Source organism: Polypterus senegalus, chromosome 8 (assembly GCF_016835505.1).
Source record: "Polypterus senegalus isolate Bchr_013 chromosome 8, ASM1683550v1, whole genome shotgun sequence".
Classification (NCBI taxonomy): Eukaryota; Metazoa; Chordata; class Cladistia; order Polypteriformes; family Polypteridae; genus Polypterus; species Polypterus senegalus.
This window is the reverse complement of record NC_053161.1, coordinates 183,245,280-183,269,499: the sequence shown is the minus strand read 5'-3', so window position 1 is coordinate 183,269,499 and position 24,220 is coordinate 183,245,280. Positions and strand designations below refer to the sequence as shown.

The 24,220-nt window shown below is 38.3% G+C and overlaps 1 protein-coding gene across 1 annotated transcript in view; it reads right to left on the bottom strand.

The window, feature by feature from the left end:
• LOC120533562 (gastrula zinc finger protein XlCGF26.1-like) overlaps positions 1-9,738 on the bottom strand; it is an 813,484-nt gene extending 803,746 nt beyond the window's left edge. Inside the window, exon 1 of the mRNA XM_039760507.1 lies at positions 9,685-9,738. The gene's annotated coding sequence lies outside the window, so the exon portion shown is untranslated. The remainder of the gene's footprint in view (positions 1-9,684) is intronic.
• Positions 9,739-24,220: the final 14,482 nt, after the last annotated feature.

The window sequence follows — 24,220 nt, the reverse complement described above, 5'->3', positions numbered from 1 at the left end:
AAGTATCTTATGCACGGTGGATGGCCTCGTCCGTTGCTGACACTGCATAGCCGCCTCGTGCTCATGACACAAGCATTTAACTTTTGCCGAAATTTGTTGCTGCGTTTTTAGCTGTGTTGTTATTTTCTGTTTCTGTGTTATATTCAATATATATTGGCGTAGTCGTCACTGCAGTCAATGCTTTTCTTTACCCAAGTAACCGATCACCACACAATCAGCTCTGTAATAGAAATTAAGCCATCTGTAAGCTTAGCGCCGATTCTTCAAAACGTTTAAAGAACATTGAAATATCTTCGTAGTACATGTTTAATTATTCTATCCTTAACGACACTCCCAGTGAATAATATAGATTATTTAAATGAAGTTGAAGTTTTATCTGTATAATTTAATAAAAATATTTTTTTGCATTTCACCTTAAAAATGATATCGTCATCATATGTAAATACGCGCTTTATAAAGTGCCTCAGGTTGTGCGATATTATAACTGTAGTGCAAGTTTACAGTGGGGTGATTGTACTTATAAGTACAAACAGTTCTACAAGGAGCAATTGATTGAGTGCATTTAAAGTTCTTGGGATGAAACTGTTTCTGAACCGCGAGGTCCGTACAGGAAATGCTTTGAAACGTTTTGCAGTGGCTGAGACAGCGTGTCCTTGATGCTGTATACCGATAATTCTCTTCCTAATCAGCTGCTGCTGTGATTCACACTCAGATACAGTGATATAAATACTCCGAGTCGTGCAGTGAGAGTAATATGGAAAAAGATGATCCGCTGTGGCAACTCCAGTAGCAGCTGAAAGAAGAAGAAGAAGAAGGTGCTGTGAGAGTAACAATGCTAAAGCAGTTATGGTATTTGGAATACTATGGCTATTCCCTGGACCATTATATTGTTACAAGTTAATTATAATTAATTAGTTACACTAATAAACAATATGCGGTTAGTTTCAGCGTATTTATAAAGCCGCATCAGGAAAATAAGTAACCACACAGGAACAGTAGCACTGCTATGACGCTGGGTGCCACCAGTCTGCCAAACCGAGCGGAGAACTTGCGTACGACAAGGTATGAGGTACCGTGGAAAAGTGCGTGGCTTTACACCAATTGTAGGTTTTATACATTGTGATTTGAACGTGGAAAAGTTCTTACGCAACATTTCTGTGCGTACGCACCGTTTATACATGAGGCCCCTGAACTGGAGTGTAGTCAAGTCCGTTCCACCTGTTCTTCGATAATTTCAAAAATAGTTTCATCTATATTGGCATCTAAAAGGGCCGCCAACATTGTAATTTCTTCTGATAAATCTTCAGTTCTCTCTCTGAAATACGTGATATCTTCGGCAGAACCCATTTCATCGGCAGTAGTAAGCATTTTCCTAATTAATTCTTGTGCTATTGATTCACCAATCAGTAACTAGAGGGCGTGTTAGAGTCCACCCTCTCAACTTTGACGAGTGAAAGTGACAGTTTTATTTCAAGTCGTATTTAATGACGGTTTGCAGGAATGTTACGGACAAAATTAAATAAATAAATAAGCAATAAAAAACATATTTGTGACACATTAATTTATTTATGCACACATTTCACAATACTTTTAATTGATTTGCGCATTTATTTATTTATTTAATTTTGTCCGAAATAGTCCTCCATATTTGTAAACCTGAGACAAATGGCAATTGTATAAATAATAATTGATATCTAAAGATATTTTTAAACAAACACAATTTATCCATACAAGGAAATTGCAACAATAGATCAAAAGGAAAGGGGACTTTATATAATTTATTATGTGAGTGGAAAAATAAAAACACTACATACTTGTATAAACATATATAATGACAAAAGTGTCATTTAAATTAATACAGGTAGACATGGAAACCAGGTTTTCTGATAAAAACCATTAACATTTAAAACAGTATCGTGTACATACAACAGATTTTGGCGAATCATTTAAATGCAATTATTTATATCCATTTATTCACTAATAATGGCAATTATTAAAAAATAATCATTATTATTATTATTATTATTATTATTATTATTATTATTATTATTATGAAATAATTCCTCCCATACAAGTAACATTTCTCGGGCTCCCTTCTTCTACCTCCGAAACATTTCTAGACTTCGTCCTGTTCTTACAGAACACAGTACTGAAGTATTGGTTAATGCCCGAGTCACCTCACGTATAGATTATTGTAATGCTATTCTATCTGACATCCCACAAAAACGTATCCATTGCTTACAACTTCTTCAAAATTCTGCTGCCAAGATAATAAGCTGCTGTTCTAATTCCACTGAACATATCACACCTATTCTCTCTCAACTTCACTGGCTCCCTGTTAATTACAGAATCTTTCTATATAAAAGCAGTCGGGATTGTCCTTCCGTCCCGTGAGTGCTACGCAGGAGCGGAGTTTCACACATGCCCCATCCATTTTACAATGCATGATGGGATTTGTAGTTTCATTTTTCCAGGTAAAAGATGATTTTCTACTCCAGACTGTGCGATATCTTCCTCTTTCTTACTATATAAAAGCGGTTGGGATTGTCCTTCCATCCCATGAGTGGAAAGCGTAGCAGTACTCCGCTTATCACAGACTTACTACTTGCAGCTTGCGGTACAAAGCGACATGATGTGAGCAGAGTTCTGGTGCTCCCATCGTTCCCTTGCTTTTGTGCGCGATGCGCTGGAAAAATACACAAAATTATGTTTCTGGAAATAATTAATGTTGATGGAGTACAAATGCCTCACCGCGTAGTAAATATCAGGGGGGTTCAAAAGGGCGACCTCAATATAGAAAAAAAGTTTAAATTTCATCACAAAAATAACAGAAACTACGAGTATTAAAGGAATACCACTCAAATGCAATATAACCAAATTAATGAGTTTGTATAAAATATCAAATTGATCTACATATTGAATTGCCTTAAGAAGTGGTCAACTTAAAAGTCAGTCGCCTGAAAAGGCGGGTGAGCCTAGTACAATACTAAATACCGTTCTTAACATTTAAAGCTCTCCACAAATTCACTGATCTCCTACAGACTGACACTCATCTCGTTCACTCAGATCCTCATCAGCAGCTGTACTTTCTGTACCACACGTCAAACTCTGTTCTATTAAGGTTAAGGTAATTCGTCTCTCTTGATTGTCTATTTCTACTCTTAACCCCTTCCGTAATACTAATGCTTTCCTAGGACATAATAATTGCTTAACAAAGTCTTCCGTAAAGTGCACTACATTAATAATCTAATAACTAATCTTTGTGCATGTAAAAAATCTAGGCAGTGTGGCATAAACACTAATAATTTAATTACAATTTCTAGTTTAGATGAACAAAATATTAAAACTATAAAAACAGATTATAGATTAAATAAAAAATACACACAAAGCGGCACTAAAAAAAATATAACTTATATAGTCAGCAACTTTAACTTTCATATCTATAATCAGTGTGACCAAAAAGTAAAAGAATTCATGAACCTCCTGGACTCTTTTGATTTGAGACAGCTCGTTAGTCAGCCTACACATAAAGCAGTTCATACGTTAGACTTAGTAATTACCAAAGGACTAAAAGTTGATGTAAAGCAGATCATTGATATTGGTCTATCAGACCATTTTCTTTAACTATTTAATAGAGAAGTATTGATAGAAAACATTCATGAGAAACATATTGTTAAAAAAACGCTTCTTTGATTCAGCAGCAGCTTTAAAACTTAAAGTAAAGTAGTGCTAACTATGATAGCGAGGTAATGTAAATAGAGAGGTAGAAAAATGTAATACTAAGGTGAGAACTGCCGCTGACATAGTTGTACCTGAAAAGACAGTTAAAAAATCTAGCATTGTTATACCATTGAAGACCCAAAGAGTGTCTGATTTAAAGAGAACATGCCGGAGAGCTGAGCGTCAATGGAGGAAAACTAAACTAACTATCCACTGAGAGATATTGAAGGTTAAAACAACAGAATACAAAAACACTGTCTGTTTTGAGAGGTGCTGCGATTTCTCTAAGATTATAAATAACAATGCTAGTAATCCCAGAGTCTTATTCTCTACGATTGATCAATCTGCTAAACCAGGTAACACAAAGGAATGCCTCCAAAATACTTCCAGTGAAACCTGTGAGGCTATTGTTGTATTTTTCAATCAAAAAATTAATGATATTAGAAATAATACAGTATATATATATATATATATATATATATATATATATATATATATATATATATATATATATATATATATATATATATAAAACACTGCAGATCCTCCTAAGCCTCAGTACTCCATTATAAACAAATTAAATTCTTTCATCAGGATATATTTACCTGATTTACATAAAATAATTTCTCAACTGCGACCATCCACCTGCGTCCTTGACCCAATACCAACAAGGTTTTTCAAAGAAGTATCGGGCAGGCTAATTGATAATATTCTTGACATAGTAAACTCATCATTAGATACGGGGGTCTTCCCAGACTGTCTTAAGACTGCTGTAGTTAAACCCCTACTCAAGAAAAATAATCTTGACACCTCTGCTCTTGAAAATTTTAGACCCATCTCTAACCTGCATTTCTTAAGTAAAATTTTAGAGAAGGCAGTCATTATGCAGCTAAATGACCACCTCAATAAACCTGCTATTCTTGATAAATTTCAGTCAGGATTTACAACAAATGCCAGCACAGAAACTGCACTCGTTAAAGTAGTAAATGACTTGCGGGTAAATGCAGACAGAGGCCATTTATCTGTTCTCATCCTCTTAGATCTGAGTGCCGCATTTGATACCATTGATCACAATATTCTTAGAAATCGCCTTAGTCAATGGGTGGGCCTCTCTGGCAGTTTCTTAAATTGGTCTGAATCCTACCTGGCAGGGAGAAAATTCTTTGTTAGTTGTGGTAATCAAATCTCAAAGACACATGATATCCGATATGGTGTTCCACAAGGCTCTATCCTGGGTCTGCTGCTCTTTTCAATCAACATGCTTCCGTTAGGTCAGATTATCTCAAGGCGCAACACGAGTTACCAAAGCTATGTGGATGACACACAACTGTATTTATCAATAGCACCTGATGACCCTGACGCTATTGTTTCACTAACACAGTGTCTTACTTGTGTTTCAAAATGGATGAATAGTAATTTCCTGAAACTAAATAAAGAGAAAACTGAAATTTTAATGATTGCCAATAATGGATATAATGAGGATACAGTGGTGTGAAAAACTATTTGCCCCATTCCTGATTTCTTATTCTTTTGCATGTTTGTCACACAAAATATTTCTGATCATCAAACACATTTAACCATTAGTCAAATATAATACAAGTAAAACACAAAATGCAGTTTTTAAATGATGCTTTTTATTATTTAGAGAGAAAAAAAATCCAAACCTACATGGCCCTGTGTGAAAAAGGAATTGCCCCCTTGTTAAAAAATCACCTAACTGTGGTGTATCACACCTGAGTTCAATTTCCGTAGCCACCCCCAGGCCTAATTACTGCCACACCTGTTTCAATCACGAAATCACTTAAATAGGAGCTGCCTGACACAGAGAAGTAGACCAAAAGCACCTCAAAAGCTAGTCATCATGCCAAGATCCAAAGAAATTCAGGAACAAATGAGAACAGAAGTCATTGAGATCTATCAGTCTGGTAAAGGTTATAAAGCCATTTCTAAAGCTTTGGGACTCCAGCGAACCACAGTGAGAGCCATTATACACAAATGGCAAAAACATGGAACAGTGGTGAAACTTCCCAGGAGAGGCCGGCCGACCAAAATTATCCCAAGAGTGCAGAGACGACTCATCCGAGAGGTCACAAAAGACCCAAGGACAACGTCTAAAGAACTGCAGGCCTCACTTGCCTCAATTAAGGTCAGTGTTCACGACTCCACCATAAGAAAGAGACTGGGCAAAAATGGCCTGCATGGCAGATTTCCAAGACGCAAACCACTGTTAAGCAAAAAGAACATTAGGGCCCGTCTCAATCTTGCTAAGAAACATCTCAATGATTGCCAAGACTTTTGGGAAAATACCTTGTGGACTGATGAGACAAAAGTTGAACTTTTTGGAAGGCAAATGTCCGTTACATCTGGCATAAAAGGAACACAGCATTTCAGAAAAGAACATCATACCAACAGTAAAATATGGTGGTGGTAGTGTGATGGTCTGGGGTTGTTTTGCTGCTTCAGGACCTGGAAGGCTTGCTGTGATAGATGCGCCAGTTCCTCCAGAGCGCTGTAAAAGACTCATTGCAAGTTATTGCAAATGCTTGATTGTATTTATTGCTGCTAAGGGTGGCCCAACCAGTTATTAGGTTCAGGGGGCAATTACTTTTTCACACAGGGCCATGTAGGTTTGGATTTTTTTTCTCCCTAAATAATAAAAACCATCATTTAAAAACATCATTTTGTGTCTACTTGTGTTATATTTGACTAATGGTTAAATGATCAGAAACATTTTGTGTGACAAACATGCAAAAGAATAAGAAATCAGGAAGGGGGCAAATAGTTTTTCACACCACTGTATTAGAAATAAACTTGATGCATTAGGATTAAAAGTCAATATGGAGATAAAGAACTTAGGGATAACTGTTGACTGTAACCTGAATTTTAAATCGCATATTAATCAGACCACTAGGACAGCATTTTTTCACCTAAGAAACATAGCAAAAGTAAGACCTCTTATAACATTGAAAGATGATTAGAAATTAGTTCAAGCTTTTGTTTTCAGTCGACTAGATTACTGTAACGCACTCCTCTCAGGACTACCCAAAAAAGACATAAATCTTTTGCAACGAGTGCAGAATGCAGCTGCTAGAATCCTAACTAGGAAAAGAAAATCCGAACACATTTCTCCAGTTTTGATGTCACTACACTGGTTACCTGTGTCATTCAGGACTGACTTTAAAATACTTCTAATGGTTTATAAAGCCTTAAATAATCTCGCTCCATCTTATATATCAGAATGTCTGACACCTTATATTCCAAATCGTAACCTTACATCCTCAAATGAGTGTGTGATTAGAATTACAAGAACAAAACTTAAAAGAAGTGGTGAGGCGGCCTTCTGCTGTTAAGCACCTAAAATCTGGAATAGCCTGCCAATAGAAACTCGCCAGGCTGATACAGTAGAGCACTTTAAAACACAGCTGAAAACACATTACTTTAACATGGCCTTTTTATAACTTCACTTTAACTTAATACTGATACTCTGTATGTTCAATTTATTATCATAACTATTCATGGTGACTCTAAAATCCGTACTGACCCCTACTCTCTCTTTTGTTTCTTTTCCCGGTTTTCTGTGGGTGCAACGCCACCACCTAATCAAAGCACCACGATGAATTATAACATTGATGGATTAAAAGCCAGAAGTCCATGTGACCGTCATCATCAAGTCTTCCCAAGAGAACCCTAAATCCAAAGAGGACTGTTTCATTTATGTGAGGTAGAATGCCCAGAGGGGGCTAGGTGGTCTCGTGGTCTGGAATTCCTGCAGATTTTATTTTTTCTCTCCAGCCATCTGGAGTATTTTTTTGTTTTTTCTGTCCTCCCTTACCATTGGACCCTACTCTTATTCTATGTTAATTAGTGTTTTCTTATTTAAATTCATACTTTGTCTTTTTTTTCCTTTTTCTTCATCATATAAAGCACTTTGAGCTATATTTGTATGAAAATGTGCTATATAAATAAATGTTGTTGTTGTTCTATGGGAGCTCGAGCGTCTCTCCTACTGCTTTCTCAACTCGGGAATTCTCTTCCCTCTTATATTCGTCAGCACGATTCAATAACACATTTTAAAACTACCCTTTTCAAACTGGCGTACCAATTGTGAATTTTGTAACTGCCAGTTATCTTTGTCTGTCTTTCTTTTAACAGTGAAATGATACCCTCAATGAAAAAATAAACAATTTTATTGTATACAAATAGGCTTAATAATTTCTGAAAACATTTCACTCATTCCTCTCTCTCTCACACACACACAATGTGGTTACTTAAATATACTGTACACAGAATAGGATCTAAAATCCTTGAAACAGAACTGTCTTCCATAGGTTTTTCCGTATGTTGCCCCTCCGTAATTTGAGAGTATTCATTCTGGTAATATGGTGCAGCCTTAGTTTGTGGAAGACAGACAGAACTAAAGACATAAGCATAAAATGATGGTTGTCAAATTCAAACTGTGTTTCCTCAATGTGCTCCTTGAGAAGAAACACATCATCTGAACCAATCTCAGCCAAAACAAACTGATTGATCAAAGATACACTGACAGCTTGTCCTAATGTCGACTGTCGGGTAACACGCTCAGCTACTTTGACCACCTTGACTGTACCCTCAGAAGGAATCATCAAACCTCCTTTGTTTTTAATGTGAGTAAGTGGTAGCTTTGATCATATGATGCCGGTACAGCATCTATTACCAAACTAGCACGGTGCGCATCACATGACGGCTTTGTCAAAATCCTGTCTAAGGGCTACCCTCCCACTGCTTTCTGAGGTGGATTTCTTTAGGAAACCTTCAAAGTTTGAGAAATGTTAACAGCTAGTTACTGACTAAATACATTTAACCAAAACGTTGTTTGGAGGCTCACTTGAGCACATAAATGCATAGCTTTGCTAGGTTCAACTGACGTAGCTAAAGTAAAGATTATAAAACGGGATGTTCTAATGGCCAAATAAAACCAAAACAATTGTTCAGCCTTACCTATCAAATATAATCCCCCGCGATCTGGTTTCGAGCGTACAGCGGTTTGTACAATCCCAAGCAGCACATGCATGAAGCATCTTTATCCATTACTTCGCTCCACAGCAGTGCCACTCGCAATATGGCGGCGACGTTGACGTACGACGCTGCTGTTCATGCGGCGTCTAGTAATTCTCTCTCTATGCCCGTTGCCGGCCCGACTCGCGCGCGCGTGCGTGCGTAATAATAGACTACGTCTTCGCACACTTTACGGTGCTGCCCAATCTGTTTAACGCATGCGTGAACACTTTACGGTATGTTAGGCTTTCAATATGTCTGCGCGCACGAATCCAGCAGGCACGTGGATCGGGTAGCGGCGGGGTGAAAGGCTGAGTCTTCGACCTGCAGCCGGATACAATTGAGAAGTAACGCTGACTTTTCATCCTTAGTGTCAATAATAAGAAAGAGCAACCCAGTTAACCAGGAATGACGTGGCTCTCGACGATGCAAATGCAATTCATGTTTTTAAGTTGCGCAGTATTTTAAATGAACGTTACATCTCATCATTGATTTCATTCAGTGTGTGAAACAAATCAACGGTTGTCTCGCGCTTCTCTCCAAATCATAGCAGGCGCTTGCAGCCACCACCGACCGGCTAGCAAAACAGAGAGACACGGGTGGTCAGTCCGGGGCACGTGCACGGGGCCGCTGGGTGGGGTATTTTACATTCATTCACTAACGAAAGGCCAAAGTAGGCACCGCGGATTAAAGAAACCCCGATCAGCAGCGAGCTTCCGTTTTTAAAAAAGCCGACAGCGCACCGAGCCGCAGATGTGCAGCCATCAGGCGGACAATCATGGAGTAGAAATGAGCAGCAGCAGCGAGGAATGTGCGGACACAAAAAGTTAAAGATGTAAAGAGCAGAGCAGGCACTCCGATGAGGGTCTCTGACGACTGGCTACTCAATGCTCTCTTTTTCTTTATCTCGTATATGGCGCAAGTACGTACCTGTCCCGTGTGGCTCAACTCGACTGACCAGCATGTCCGTGTGGTCCATTTGTTGGTCTCTGTCTCTGATCATAGAGGGTCACACATCAGCCTGACGGATTTAAACAGCTGTGCGGCTCGAGTCAGCGCTCTGGTTTCCAGGGGGCTTCATTTTCAACCCCACCTGTCTAAGTCTGTCACAGTGTCAGATATCCACACGTCTTACCAAAGCAGAAACAGTCATAAAACTAACAAAACAATCATATAAAAATAAAGAAATAAAAAGATAAACAGATGTGCAGAAGGGAACAATAATACAGTACATAAATATCCATCCATTTACTAAATCAAGGCAGGTTTGTTGGGCTGCTGGAGCCAATTCCAGCAGACATCGAGCACAGGGCAGGAAGAACACCTGGTGTCACACACACACACAGAGGCCACATTAACACACCAATTCACCTCTCCTGCATCTCTTTCGACTGTAAGTGAAAGCGGATCCATCTAAGGAAGAAACCCACAGTAACATGGGGAGAACATGCAAACTCCATGTAGAGAGAAGTTAGAGCTCCAATCCCAGCCTCGTGTTGTGAGCTGCCCTTATATAGATATATAAATATTCATATATACATTAGCATAACTGTATGATTAACTATAGGTAAGTATAAATAACACACATGAGCAATCCATGTCATTTTACACCCATTTTGTTTTCTTCTCTCGCTTTCTGCATCAACTGCTCTCTCTGCCATCTGGTCTTCCTTTCTCACCAGAACAGCCAGTTTGATTTTGTCGTCCTGTGTTTGACCATCAACAAGACCCCACAGACATGCTGGTCAATGGAGTGGAAGACGTGGATTGAGACACACAGCACAGGTACACACTTGTCCCATATAGGAGAAGAAGAAAAGAGGGCTGGGCAGGCAGTTGTCAGAGACCCTCATCAGAGTGCCCGCTCTGCTCTTCATATCCCTATATTTAACTTTTTTAATGTCATTTCTACCTTGTGATTCTCTGTGTGATGGCTGCACATCTGCGGCTCAGTGTGCTACCAGCTTTCTTGTGGATGCAGCTTGGGGTTTCTTTAATCCGCTGTGCCTTCCTTGGCTTTGTCTATCTGTCATTTTCTCGGTCCTGGTATGGTGCTGTTAAGCCTGCGTGTCGTCTCCTGGTCCTTTTCCTGTTTATCACAGTAATCCTCGGTCACTTATGTGTCTCATCCCATCCTGTTGTTCTTATTCTTAATTGTGCTTAACTTTTTAATGAAACCCCTAGCTTGATGCCCACCACCAGAATCTGTTAGAACAATAAAATGCAAGAATCCATGACAAATTATTGGAAAATGTTTTCTAGTAAACCGCTAGCTAATAGTCATTAACTTTCTTTACATCCAAGTTAATTAACTGAACACTCAGTAGCTGGTATGTTAACTTTGACTTCTTTTTCTAGATTTTGAGCACACTAAGCCATGTTTGATCTGAATTGGTTTGCCCCTAAGCTTCTGCTGGTGGGCCAGGGTGGTTTCTTTTCTTAGATAGATAGATAGATACTTTATTAATCCCAAGTGGAAATTCCCATACTCCAGCAGCAGCATACTGATAATAACAATATTAAATTAAAGAGTGATAACAATGCAGGTATAACAAACAATAACTTTGTATAATATTAATGTTTACTCCCCCGGGTGGAATTGAAGAGTCGCATAGTGTGAGGTCTCCTCAGTCTGTCACTGAAGCTGCTCCTCTGCCTGGAGATGATCCTGTTAACAATTCTTGGCAGTTTTATTGTGCGGTCCCTTCATTCCTTTCAAAACTGTGTGACAGCCACTCTGGGGTTTAGGGGGTCATTACTGTCACATGTTCAGAGTACAGTGAAGCTCAAACAGCTGAAACAGATTGACGTCAGTGTTATCAAATCTGTAAGCTGCACATTTGTAGTTTGTGGTATTTCAGTCCACATCTGCAGATCATCGTAATTCAGATTTCGTCCCTCACTGTCGTCAGTGGCGTAGCTCTCTTGCTGAAGGCCCCTGTGCAGCACCCTGAGGTGAGCCCCTCCTGTCTGGCATAACTGTTAGTAATTTATTCTCAACTTGATCCTAGGGGCCGGCTGGGCAGTGGTGTCCTCGACTGCGTCACTATCATAATCACACGCTGGTGACAAATAAACCAGCTCTCCATTTGCACTAACTTTTTTAAATCACTTTATTACAGCTGCTGTAAGTTCGTAAAAATAAATTCAGTTGTGGGAATGGAATGTGGGAGGTGTGGGTAGCAGTAGTCGTACATAAATAGATGTAAGATGTGGACCTGCTTGTTATTCCAAAACAACTTTGGGAAGGAAGATGTAACTTAAGCTAGAAAGCAGAAATTGTTCTGTGCTATAAAATGAAGCCATTTCTATTTGTAACAAATTAAAACGACAAAACCATCAACCCATTTTACATAAGTTCATAAAGTAAGGTGTCGATAGGAAATTGCTTGGTCATATATGTTGCTAGTTTGTCTTTTGTAGTTTCTCCATTTTTAATGGTTTTAGCAGACAGCACCTGACCTGAAGCCATTGTATCGCTATACTTACAGACTTGGTAGTTGCAACAATTTCACTCCCTGCACTGTCTGCATAACCTGCTTGTGCCTTTTGTGACAATTCACCAGCATCGGCATTCTCTGTTCCCACCGCTGGCGCTTTCTCAGTTTTGAAAAAAGCAGAAATCTTGGTAAGCTTGGCGTGTTTCAGTTCCTGTTACAGGCGTGCCTTACGTTTAGTAGCACCACTCTTATAATGGTTGCCAGATCCGCTGCTACTGGCCGACATTGTGTTGTCTGGTGAGAGTATAAAAAGTGTCAAATTGTTCAAATATTCGACTAACGTGGACCATAACTTAACAACAGAATTGCTATGATTTACTGTTTACGAGTTTGAATTTAAAAAATTGTTGACATCAAATCAAAGTACAAAAGTAACAATTATTTACAATAATAATGTAGATTTACACCATTCATGTGACATCCTTCAAAACTTCTTCCGTTCATGTCTGCTGTGGTACACCCAAAAGTCGCCAAATTTGGGAATGTGCACTCCTCTGTAAGGCGGACAGAAGTGTTGTGCCTCCGAATAGGATCTGAGTCTCCAAACTCTAAATTTGTGTAAACTATAGGCCTGCCGAATATGTAATATCATCATGGACCTGCGTGCTGATGGTGAAAACATGCAAATAAAACTGTGAATTATTAAGTCAATGAACTGTGCAAGTGATTGGAGTTATTGAATTGTGTTTTAAATCTGTATGGCCCCGAGTGGGACCCCAAGCTCGTAGGCCCTTGCACTTTGCACAATCTGCACAATCCATTGCCACGCCACAGACTGTAGCATTAAAGTGCATTTAGCTTACTATGTGGGCTTCAGGGTCTCATGCATAACGCCGTGTGTGGAATTCACACTAACGTGACGTAAGCACAAAAGCCGAAACGTGCTTACACACAGAAAAATCCAGATGCAGGAATCTGTGCGTACTCCAACTTCCACGTTCTTCTGCTACATAAATCCGGTCAGCGTGAAAAGTAGCGCTCGTGCACGCGCTTGCTGTCCCGCCCCAACTCCTCCCAGAATTACACCTCTTTGAATATGCAAATCAATATAAATAGCCCTTAAGCTCAGCGTTCTGTGAAAAGACAATGGGAAAAGCACGGGGGAAAATATAAGAATTTTAGTGAATACCAAGTGGAGGCAAAGGAAGAACGTAATATTTGTTCAAATAAACCGTGGGATAAACAACAAAAGGAAGTCAATTGAGTGACATTGGCTGTGGTGGAAACTTGAAAGTTCATATTCACAAAGTCACACAGTGCCGGAAATAAAAAAGAACTTGTCAGATATCAAAGTCGTCATGAAAAGCCGAGTCATAGCCCACCGTCTGTGTGACATATGAAAGCCTATTAGGGTACAAAAAAAATAAAAATAAGCACAAACTGGGGAAAAACGCACGAAATGTCAACTTTATTCTTGAAATTTCCACTTTAATCACATAGTTTATTTTGACATTAAAGCAGAACATCATAAACTTCATCTTAAAATCGTTTAATTTACTAGTTTCTCAAATCCCATCGTAACTAAAGTAGCACGTTAAATGCTTTGTTTTGTACTGTATATATATATATATATATATATATATATATACACAGGGAGTGCAGAATTATTAGGCAAGTTGTATTTTTGAGGATTAATTTTAATATGGAACAAACACAGTGCTATCAGTCAATCCAAAATGTTAATAAACCTGAAACCTGAATGTTTCACAACGGAAATGTGAGTGTGAACATCATCAGGGGAATACATATGTGCACACAATTATTAGGCAACTATTAGTGTGCAGATTTATTATGCAACTAAAGGAAAAATGAAAATTTTCCCATCTCACTTGTTTATTTTCATCTGTTATAGTGAGAATAATAAACAAACACCTCAAAATTTACAAATAAACATCTCTGACATTTCAAAAAATCAATCAATCAATCAATGACCAATATAGCCACCCTTCTTTCCAATAACAGTCATAAGCCTTTCCATTCATGGAGTCTGTCAGTTTCTTCACCTGTTGACGATCAGCTTTTTGTGGAGCAGTGACTACAGCCTCCCAGACACTCTTCAGAGAGGTGTATTGTTCTTCTCCCCCGTAAATCTAGCGTTTAAGAAGTGCCCACAAGTTCTCGATAGGGTTTTGGTCAGATGAGGAAGGGGGGGCCATGTCATTATTCCTTCATCTTTAAGGCCTTTACTGGCTGGCCACGCAGTGGAGAACTTCGATGCAAGTGATGGAGCATTGGCCTGCATAAAATCATGGTCTTCTTCCTGTATCACTGTTTGAAGAAAGTGTCTTCGAAAACTGGCAGTAGGTTTGGGAGTTGATTTTGAGTTCATCTTCAATGCAAAAGGTCCAACTAGCTCATCTTTAAAAATACCAGCTCATACCAGTACCCCACCTCCACGTTGGAGTGGAGCTCTGTGCCCATTACTGATCCACAGGTCCATCCATCTGGTCCATCAAGAGTCACTCTCATCTCATCGGTCCATAAAACCTTTGAAAAAAATCTGTCTTCAGATATTTCTTGGCCCAGTTTTGACGTTTCAACTTATGTTTCTTGTTCAGTGGTGGTTGGGTTTCAGCCCTCCTTACCTTGGCCATGTCTTTGAGCACTGAACACCTTGTACTTCTGGGCACTCCAGGTAGGTTGCAGCTCTGGAATATGAAAGTTCTGGAGGATAATGGGTTCCTGGTAGCTTCACGTTTGATTCTTCTCAAATCTTTGGCAGCTAATTTGCGTCTTTTGTTCTCAACACGTTTCTTGCGACCCTGTTGACTATTTGCAACAAAATGTTTGATGGTTCTGTGATCACACACCAATATCTTAGCAATTCCAAAAGTGCTGCATCCCTCTGAAAGACTTTTTACAATTTTTGACTTTTCAGAGTCAGTTAAATCTCTTTTTTGGCCCATTTTGCCTGAGGAAAACTAGCTGCCTAATAATTCTGCACACCTTGATATAGGGTGTTGATCTCCTTAGGCCACACCCTCCCTCATTACACAAATACACATCACCTGACGTGCTTAAATCCAATAAGCATTCAAGTTAATACAGCTTGGAGTTGGAATATACGCATTAAAAATGATGATATAGTCAAAATACTCACTTGCCTAATAATTGTGCACACAGTGTATACACATATATAAATAGAGATAGAGGGATAAGTGTAGGTCTCTCCTCTCTTTCTTCTCTGTATCTCTGCAAAGACAATCTTATTAATTGCATACTCTGAAAGAAATGCTCACAGCCTCTTCTCTACCTTTAAGTCTCTCTTAAGTCCTCCTGCTGCTCCAAGAACTTTGTCATTCTCTTGATGATTTTGCTTCTTTCTTCTCTTTCAAAATCACCAAAAGACCCCAAAGACATCTTCTGAGTCTCTTCTGTGTCGTTCTCCTCTTTCATCCGTCCCTACTGTAAATGACTCAGACATTTTTGACCCCGACCTGTGCTCTGGACCCCACACCTTCACACCTTTCTACAGTCCATCTCTCCTTCCTTGATCCCCTACATCTCTTTTCAATGCCTCTTTGACCCCCAGTATCTTCTCTACTAATTTCAAGACATCTTGTTGAATCATTATGCTCAAAAACTCTCTTATCCCATCTGCCCTTGAGATTTACCATCCTGTGACCATTCTGCCATTTCTGTCCAAAACCCTAGAACTCATAGTTCATAAACACCTCTCTTCATTTCTCTCTGACTATAATCAACCACATCTACTTCAGTGTGGATTCTCCAAGGGTCCCTCTAATGAGACTCCACTGCTTTCCACCACAAATGCTCTTAGTTCTGCTCGAGCTGCTTCTCCCACCTCTGTCCTCATCCTCCTTGCCCTTTCATCAGCCTTTGTTATAGTTCACCACCCCCTGCTTATCTCTTCTCCTAATGAAATTGGAATAAGCGACTCTGCTTTGAACACATTCAAGTTCTCCCTCTCAGACCGATCCTTTTTTGTCTCCTGGTCTAACTCCTTGTCTTCTTGACAGAACATTTCTACAGATGTGCTTCAATGACTGGTGTTGGGTTCACTTTTCTTTTCCCTGTACATTTGTTCCTTTGTCAATGTTATTTCATCTCACCATCTTCTCCTACCCCCTCAGTGATGGGGACTCACAGATCTCCTCTCATTTCTCTCTTACAGTTCACTGCTTTCAGCCGAGATCTTCAGTTGCCTCCCTGCTATCTCAATCTGAATGAATGACTTCGTAATCAGAAAAAAGTAAGAAGACACTTTTCAAATGTTCTGTGAATAAAGTGTACAAGCATACAAAAAACATTATTTTCCATCTTACTGTAAATTTTCTTTCATTCTGAAAAATAACAATTTATTTTACAGTTTATTATTGCTTATATTTTGAATTAGATATTTATGGGTCCAAAAAAATCTATTAAGTTCTTGAATCCAGCAACATCCCTGTATTATTTTTTAATCCTTTCTTATGTGTAAATTTGCTTTGTTGTGCAATAAAAATTTCAAAAGTAACCTGCTTAATAAAGCCCTGAAGACACAGCCTACAATTATTATCAGCAGAACAACAAAGTATTTCCATAATATTCTCATTATGATCTACTAATGTGGAACTAAAACTGAAAATACAGCCCTGTCAGTGGTGAATCGGTACCCTCAGTTCAGATTGGCCCGTGTCGTAAAGTGGAGTTTATTTTATTTTCTTCATTAAGCACACGTGCAGTGCGTCACATCACCTCAGATATGATATCACACACTCCACTATTCATCATTTTAAACACTTCAGTCAGGTCTCCTCTTCAATTTCTTTCGTTTAAAGTGTACAGGCTCAGCTCTTTTAATCTTTCCTCATAACTCATCCACTGTAGCCCTGAATCTGGACCTTCTCTAGTGCTGCTATGTCCTTTTTGTAGCCTGGAGAACAAAACTGCACTCCCAGCCTATTAAAATGGTGGCCCGTTGGCCACTTGCAGTCCAGAAACAACCTCTGATTGCACAGTCATTGGTCCAACCAGAATCACAGAGACAAACTGAGAAAGACACATTTTGTAAGCCTTTAGAAATTCCTCCATAAATTTCTACAATAGTACAGAACATGAATAACATTCAACCCACAATGCAGTGTGTTTTTGTGTGTCTCGAGGTGGGGTTAGTAGTCTATGTACTGTGACCACCTGTCCAACTTAAGGTTGATTTTCTTTGATTTTGGGAATTCTGTATTTGTGATTTTAAACTATCAAGCACAATATTATATAGTACAGGTCACCAGTGCAAGTGGTAGCTCCGCTGGCACACATTAAGGAGATCATGGGTTTGTGTCCCGGTCTCCTTATGCAGAGTTTGCAAAGCAGTGAGAGCAGCAAGTAAAGAACTCTGTAAATGTAAAGAATTATTATTATAATTTTACTTGATGATTTTTCAATTTCAAATTTTAAAATGTTACGTGTTTTCATCAAATAAACAAAACATGTAGCACTAGGACTTATAGCCTCTGTGTACCTTCACAATCCTTCAAACTTGATCCAAATGCAATGTATGTACACCGCCACCTTTATGTTAATAAACTGGTCACCACCTCTGTGATTGTCTTTGAACTGGACGCCATGGAGTGACAAACGAGAAACAAAGGCAGAAATCAAAGCACCGTACATGTGGAGTTGCTGTCTGCTCAAGTTCGACGATTCGTGAAGGAAACAATAAAAAGAACAAACGGAGAGGAATGAATAGGATCCGGAGGTGTGAATTGGTGCTACCAACTCAAATTTGGGACTCAGCCACGTGAAGTGAACTGCAGATACCAATGAACAGCAGCGGTAGGAGGGTTGGCAAAGGGGGATTCCAGTCACTCAGGTGGTGATTTAAAAGAACCACCTGTATGTCCCCTCAGAGTGCAGTAGCTGTTGTATTCACATGTGTTGGTCGCTGTTATCACTTGTCATGGCTTTGTGCGCTGAGAGCTTTGAGAACAGTGATAGTGCTTGGCAAACCTGTTAAATACACTTTGTGATGTGCCTGGGTCATATGTGACCAAAATATTTATTTTATTTCAAAAAGGAAACAAATGTTATTGCTGATATTGTGCACATTTTTTGATTTTATGAACTTTGAGATACACCTGGGTCAGATGTGAGCATATTCAAAAGTTGAAAAAACAAACAGTATTGCTATAATGAATAAACATGACTTGTTTTACAATGCATTCATTTGTGTTGGTTTAAAATGGACCAGCTAAATTTCTTGGATTGAAAATCTGACCCAACTGAATTTGTAATTGAATAACTGTGTTGTATACAGGAGTCCAGATGAGGCCTCGCCAGTGTGTTATAATGCTGGAGCAGAACCTCCTGTGACTTGTACTCCACATATCAAGGTGCTATATAACCTGACAGTCTGTTAGCCATCTTAATGGCTTCTGAACACCGTCTGGTACTTGAGAGAGTTGAGTCCACCACAACTCCTAAATCTTCCTCATAAGGTGGACATTTTATTTTCAGACCTCCCCAGCATTACACCTTGTGTACAAAGGAGAGAGAAACATCTTATAAAAGACTTACTAATAGGACTGGGCACTCTTAAAAATAATAATAATGGCACTTTAACAGGTTGTGTGGTTCCGCATAGACCACTGCTCAACCAAGAACCATTTCATTCATTTACATAAGAAGTGGGCTCTTTAGGCTTTCAAAAGGCCCCTGTGAGTCCAAAACAGAACATCAGGCTACCTAGCAGGACACTGAGAGGTCAAGAAAACCTGAACTGAGCCTGTGGTTACTGGAGGAAGGGAGAGACCTTTAAAAATTAAGAGGACATTGGGATTCCATATATCTACTTCATCTATTCACAAGTATTAATAAAATCTGTGTGATTAGATAGATAGATAGATAGATAGATAGATAGATAGATAGATAGATAGATAGATAGATAGATAGATAGATAGATAGATAGATAGATAGATAGATAGATAGATAGATCTTTATTTGTCCAAATGAGATATTTGGCTTTTTGCAGAGGTTCTTTAAATAAATAATTTATGGATCTAAGAAGCAAGTTTCTTCTGGAACCTTTGTGTGGATTTGGAAACTAAAAATGGTTTTCCTATACAGAATCACTCGGAATAACCATTTTTATACCTTTATTTTTAAGCGTAGGGCTACAGTTCACATATGTCGCAGTATAATAAATACATATATTTCAGTTTTGAAATATTCATGGTTCTTCCTTGCATTCTGTGAGAAGTTCTTCATTGTATTATTTTTTTTCACCTGATTTTACAAAATATGGAAATTTAGTTGTTAAAAGGTCATTATTATTAAAATTATTAATATTTTTGCTGGTTGAAGATTTCACATTTGTGAAATCACACATTCACATTCTTTTAAAAATTGATATGATTTATTTTGGGACAACTGTAATTAAAATGCATTAAAGGTAAAAGGCTAATTTTGGAGTGGGGGAGATTAGGATTTCACAATTCCTCTTTCTCTTTTAAAATGCTGCTGCTACATTCATGATTATCAATGTGTATGTAAGGGTGTGGGTTTATCTTTAGTATAATTGTTGGTTATTCTTGCAGTTTTGTGCTGTGTACATACAGTATATTTGAACTGCTTCTTTTACCCTTTCTTGTACAGCACTTTGGTTCAGTTCTGGCTGTTGTTGTAAATGTGCTTTAAAAATAAAAATGGCCTTGCCCGCTTTAAAAAACATTATTTTAATACATAACACTAAGAAGTGCAAATCAGAGACAATGGACTGTAAAGATGAAGTTGGTTTGCAACATTTATCACAAAAAAGTTAAAGAATATATAAAATAAAAAACAAGAATTGTAGGGTGTAACTGAACAATGTTGGCCATGTATGTATGTTACGTTTTCTCACAAAACACAGTTATTTTCCTTTTTCCTCTCACGTTATCTAAAGATGCATGTTTTCCATATGTGAAAAAAGTATGATGAAGGGTCTAAAAACATATTCCCTCTCCTCTTCTTCTGGAAACTCAGATAGCAAATCAAATTTCTGAAGGGCCTCCTCAATGTCATCTTTGTCCATTGACAGTAATGAAGTGAGTGAGATGTGCCACCTGAACGCAGAAATGTTCTCAGCACACCACTTCTCTGCCTCAGTAAGATGCTGAAGGATTCTGTGTGTTGCTGTAATACATTTTATTAAAAGAAAGAAAGAAAGAAAATCCTTTAAATGGTCATCATAAAGTTTATAGCCTTTTCCTCCACATTTACAAGGAATGTAAGGAAAGTAAAAAAATAATGTGCAGTATTTTCTGAATTTGTTATGCATTATCAACATTACTGCTTTCGATCGCAGATTCTACAAGTCTTCAATGTTTCTTACCATACACTATTATTAACACAGCACAAAATGCATTTCAAATGTTTTAAGGCCGTTAAGAGTTGTACTAGTACTCCAGTTTGTCAAATGATGTAAAACAGGCTGTTAGTCTTTATAGCTTTGACTCCTACTGCTTAACGATTAACAGTCGGCATCTGAGACAAGCATTAAGTCTTTTTATACATTTTATTCACTACACCATAGGCATTGTAAGCCAACATCACCAACATGTAATTCATCCTTCTTATGAAAGTTTATAAAGTAATGTGTCTGTACCTGCTCATCAGTGCCCTGTGCTGGATGTTGGAGAAGGGAGGCTGATGTTTCTTCTAAAAGTAAAGATCTGAAATCTGCAGAACGCAGTGCTATGGAACAGAATAGCAAGACATTTTTTTTGTTCACTTCAGAGGTGGTGCAAGTCTTTACTCTATCTTCTCATTAATGGCTCAATAAAGTCTAAACCTGAAAACAGAGAAAATAATATTTACCTATGGAAATGTTAAAAAAGAACCAAAAGAATAAGCACAATAAATGACCCTGTCCTGGCTGTCCATTATTTCTGTACCTTCTAATTTTTTCTTTGATTCTTGAGCTTCATTAAGAAAGGCGTTTGCTCGCTCAGTCCGATGTCAGCAGTTACTTCAGTGATTTGTAAAAGAAACACTAAGTTTATATTGGTAAGCATTTTGACTATTTGTCTTTGATTTACAATATGGCTAAGTATATTTGCCACCTTACCACAGAACTAAATGAAAGTTATTAAAGGAACATTAAATGTCATTTACCCCTTGGGCTGGAGTTCTCAAGTAACATTCTACACCAGCACTTCCTCAAAGCTGGCATGTCATTCTAAAGAGGACTGAGCAGAGTCACGTTGTTAAAAGGAGTTTAATGTTACAAAAATATTTATGTAAAAACAACAATGGAATTGCCCACTTGGGACACATCCTGTGTTACATCTGTAAATAGTAAAACCTGCCAAACAATGGAAAATGCTCAGCTTTTTAAACTATATTTAAAAAAGTTCCAGTTCAGAAATCTAAACATCAATATTGTTTGCAAGCACACACTCCTGGCATACATACAGTAAACTACCTGCATACTTGACAATGTGGCCTTCATGACTCTGAAGGCAGGCAGCAGGATGCTGTAGTCACTTTGTTTTTCACAAAGAGGGCACTTGGACTCGTTTTGATATTAAATCAACGTAGTCAAAGCTGGTTTAATATAATCTGCCATTACGGAGAATTGTGACTGTGGAAATCAAGACAAAAATAATATGTAATACTAATTTGGCATGAAGCGCTACCGTGCTTTTATAAATAGATAACTCAACTACAGAAGATTCAAGTTAAATAAGATAACATTAATGACGACGATAAAAATAAATACCTTTCATATTGTACACTAACATTACAGATTCTCCACATAACATCTCATAAATAAGTTAAAAGTTAATATAGATGTAATAATATAGCAAATATTAAAAAGAAATAATACAAGAGGTAAAAAATAATTAAAACAATATGCTTAAAAATAGGATATGTCAGTAATGACGATCAACAGAGAACATTTGGATTCACTATACAGTACATAATCGTACATCTCATTAGTTTTGTTTACTGGAGCTAAAGTTTCTTTAAATATACTGAGCTTTTTATTCTGGGAGTCCATATCTGGTTCTGTTGTGACATTGATCCGTGTCAGAAAACGTTTTCAGCTCCTTTTCTTTAAATGTAGCGGGGCTACATAGTAGTAATAGTGTTATTTGTGTTTGTACCATGTGTGTCTTGTTTCCATCGTCCCGTTTACTGTTTATGTGTGTCAGTGAATGCCGAAGGAGATCGCAGCCCCAAACCTGGAAAACACTGGTTTTCAATCAATCAATTACAGGAAACAAGGAGGGAAGGAAGGAGACATTCATTTTACGACCACGAACCACCTGTACCTGCTGTATTTCACATCGCGCACTTCCATCCAGTTTGTCTTTCATTATGGCCGTCTCACTCCAACACCTTAATCACGAGAGACCCCGGGGTCGGATCATTTTCCATCATCGCCGAGGATACACGGTGAGGCTGTTCCATTTTCTTCCGGGAATTACAAACACTCCATATATCGATTAACCAGTCATCTGCATTCAGGACAATTGTTACTCGGACTCAAGTTCACGACCGTTCATTTCCGTGCTTCATTCATTCTTTTTTGATATTTGTTTTGTTTGTTATATGTTACAAGGGCAAGGGAGGGGTTGTTATATTCATATAGGGATTTGTCACGGTGTTGCTTTGGTGGAGGGATATTTATAATTTGTTTAGCTTGTCTGTTTCATTTTAATACAATTTATCAGTGTAAGTTTACATATCTGCTTTTCTTTTGTGCTTTTTTACTCTGTCGATTGTGGGGAAAGGTTTAATTTGTTAAAGGTACGGCTTGATTAAGATTTAACCTCAGTAATTAATCCAGGCCACAGGTCTTGGAGGTGTATCTGCCGGCCGGGTAAGGGGTCGGCCGTTACATAATGAACTGGAAAAACTGTACAGAAGCTCTTCTCCTTCTCTATCTACGGACTGTGGGCGGTTGTGGGGAAGACTGTGGAAGGCAGGAGGTGTGCAAGGCCAGGGGCGTGAAAGGCCGAGTCGGCGACCTGCAGCTATAGACATATATAAGTAGATGCCACATGTCACCGATACGTCAGCGCATCCGCCCTATTGCAAGTGGCAAAAGTGCTATTTAAACTAATAAAGGTAGACATGGGTTTTCTGATGAAAAAACAATAACATTTAAAACGGTATCATTTACATACAACCGATTTTGGTGAATCATTTACATGCAATTTTTTATATCCATACACTAATAATGGCAATTATTAAATATTATTATTATTATTATTATTATTATTATTATTATTATTAAACAATTCCTCTCATATAAGTAACATTTCTCAGACTGCCTTCTTCCATCTCCGAAACATTTCTAGACTTTGTCCTGTTCTTACACAACACAGTACTGAAGTATCGGTTAATGCCCAAGTCACCTCACGTATAGATTACTGTAATGCTATTCTATCTGGCATCCCACAAAAACGCATCCATCTCTTACAACTTCTTCAAAATTCTGCTGTCAGGATAATAATCTTTTCTAATTCCACTGAACATATTACACAGATTCTCTCTCAACTTCACTGGCTCCCTGTTCACTACAGAATACAATACTAAATACCGCTCTTAACATTTACGGCTCTCCACAACCTCACTGATCTCCTCCAGACTGGCACTCCTCTCGCTCACTTGATCCTCATCTGCAGCTCGACTTTCTGCACCACACGTCAGACTCAGCGCTATGGGAGCTCGAGCGTCTCTCATTGTGCTCCTCAACTCGGGAATTCACTTCCCTGTCATATACGTCAGCTCGATTCAATAACACATTTTAAAACTGCCCTCAAAATGTATATTTTCAAACTGGCATACCAATTGTGAATTTAGCACTGTTACTGCCAGTTAGATTTACTTGTTTGCTAATTATTGCTTTTTGATTTATCATTGTCTTGTTTTAATTTTACTAATGATGTTTAATTTTATTGTAAGGTGACCTTTAGTGCTAAGATTATAAAACGGGATTTTCTAATGGCCACATATAACCAAAACAATTGTTCATC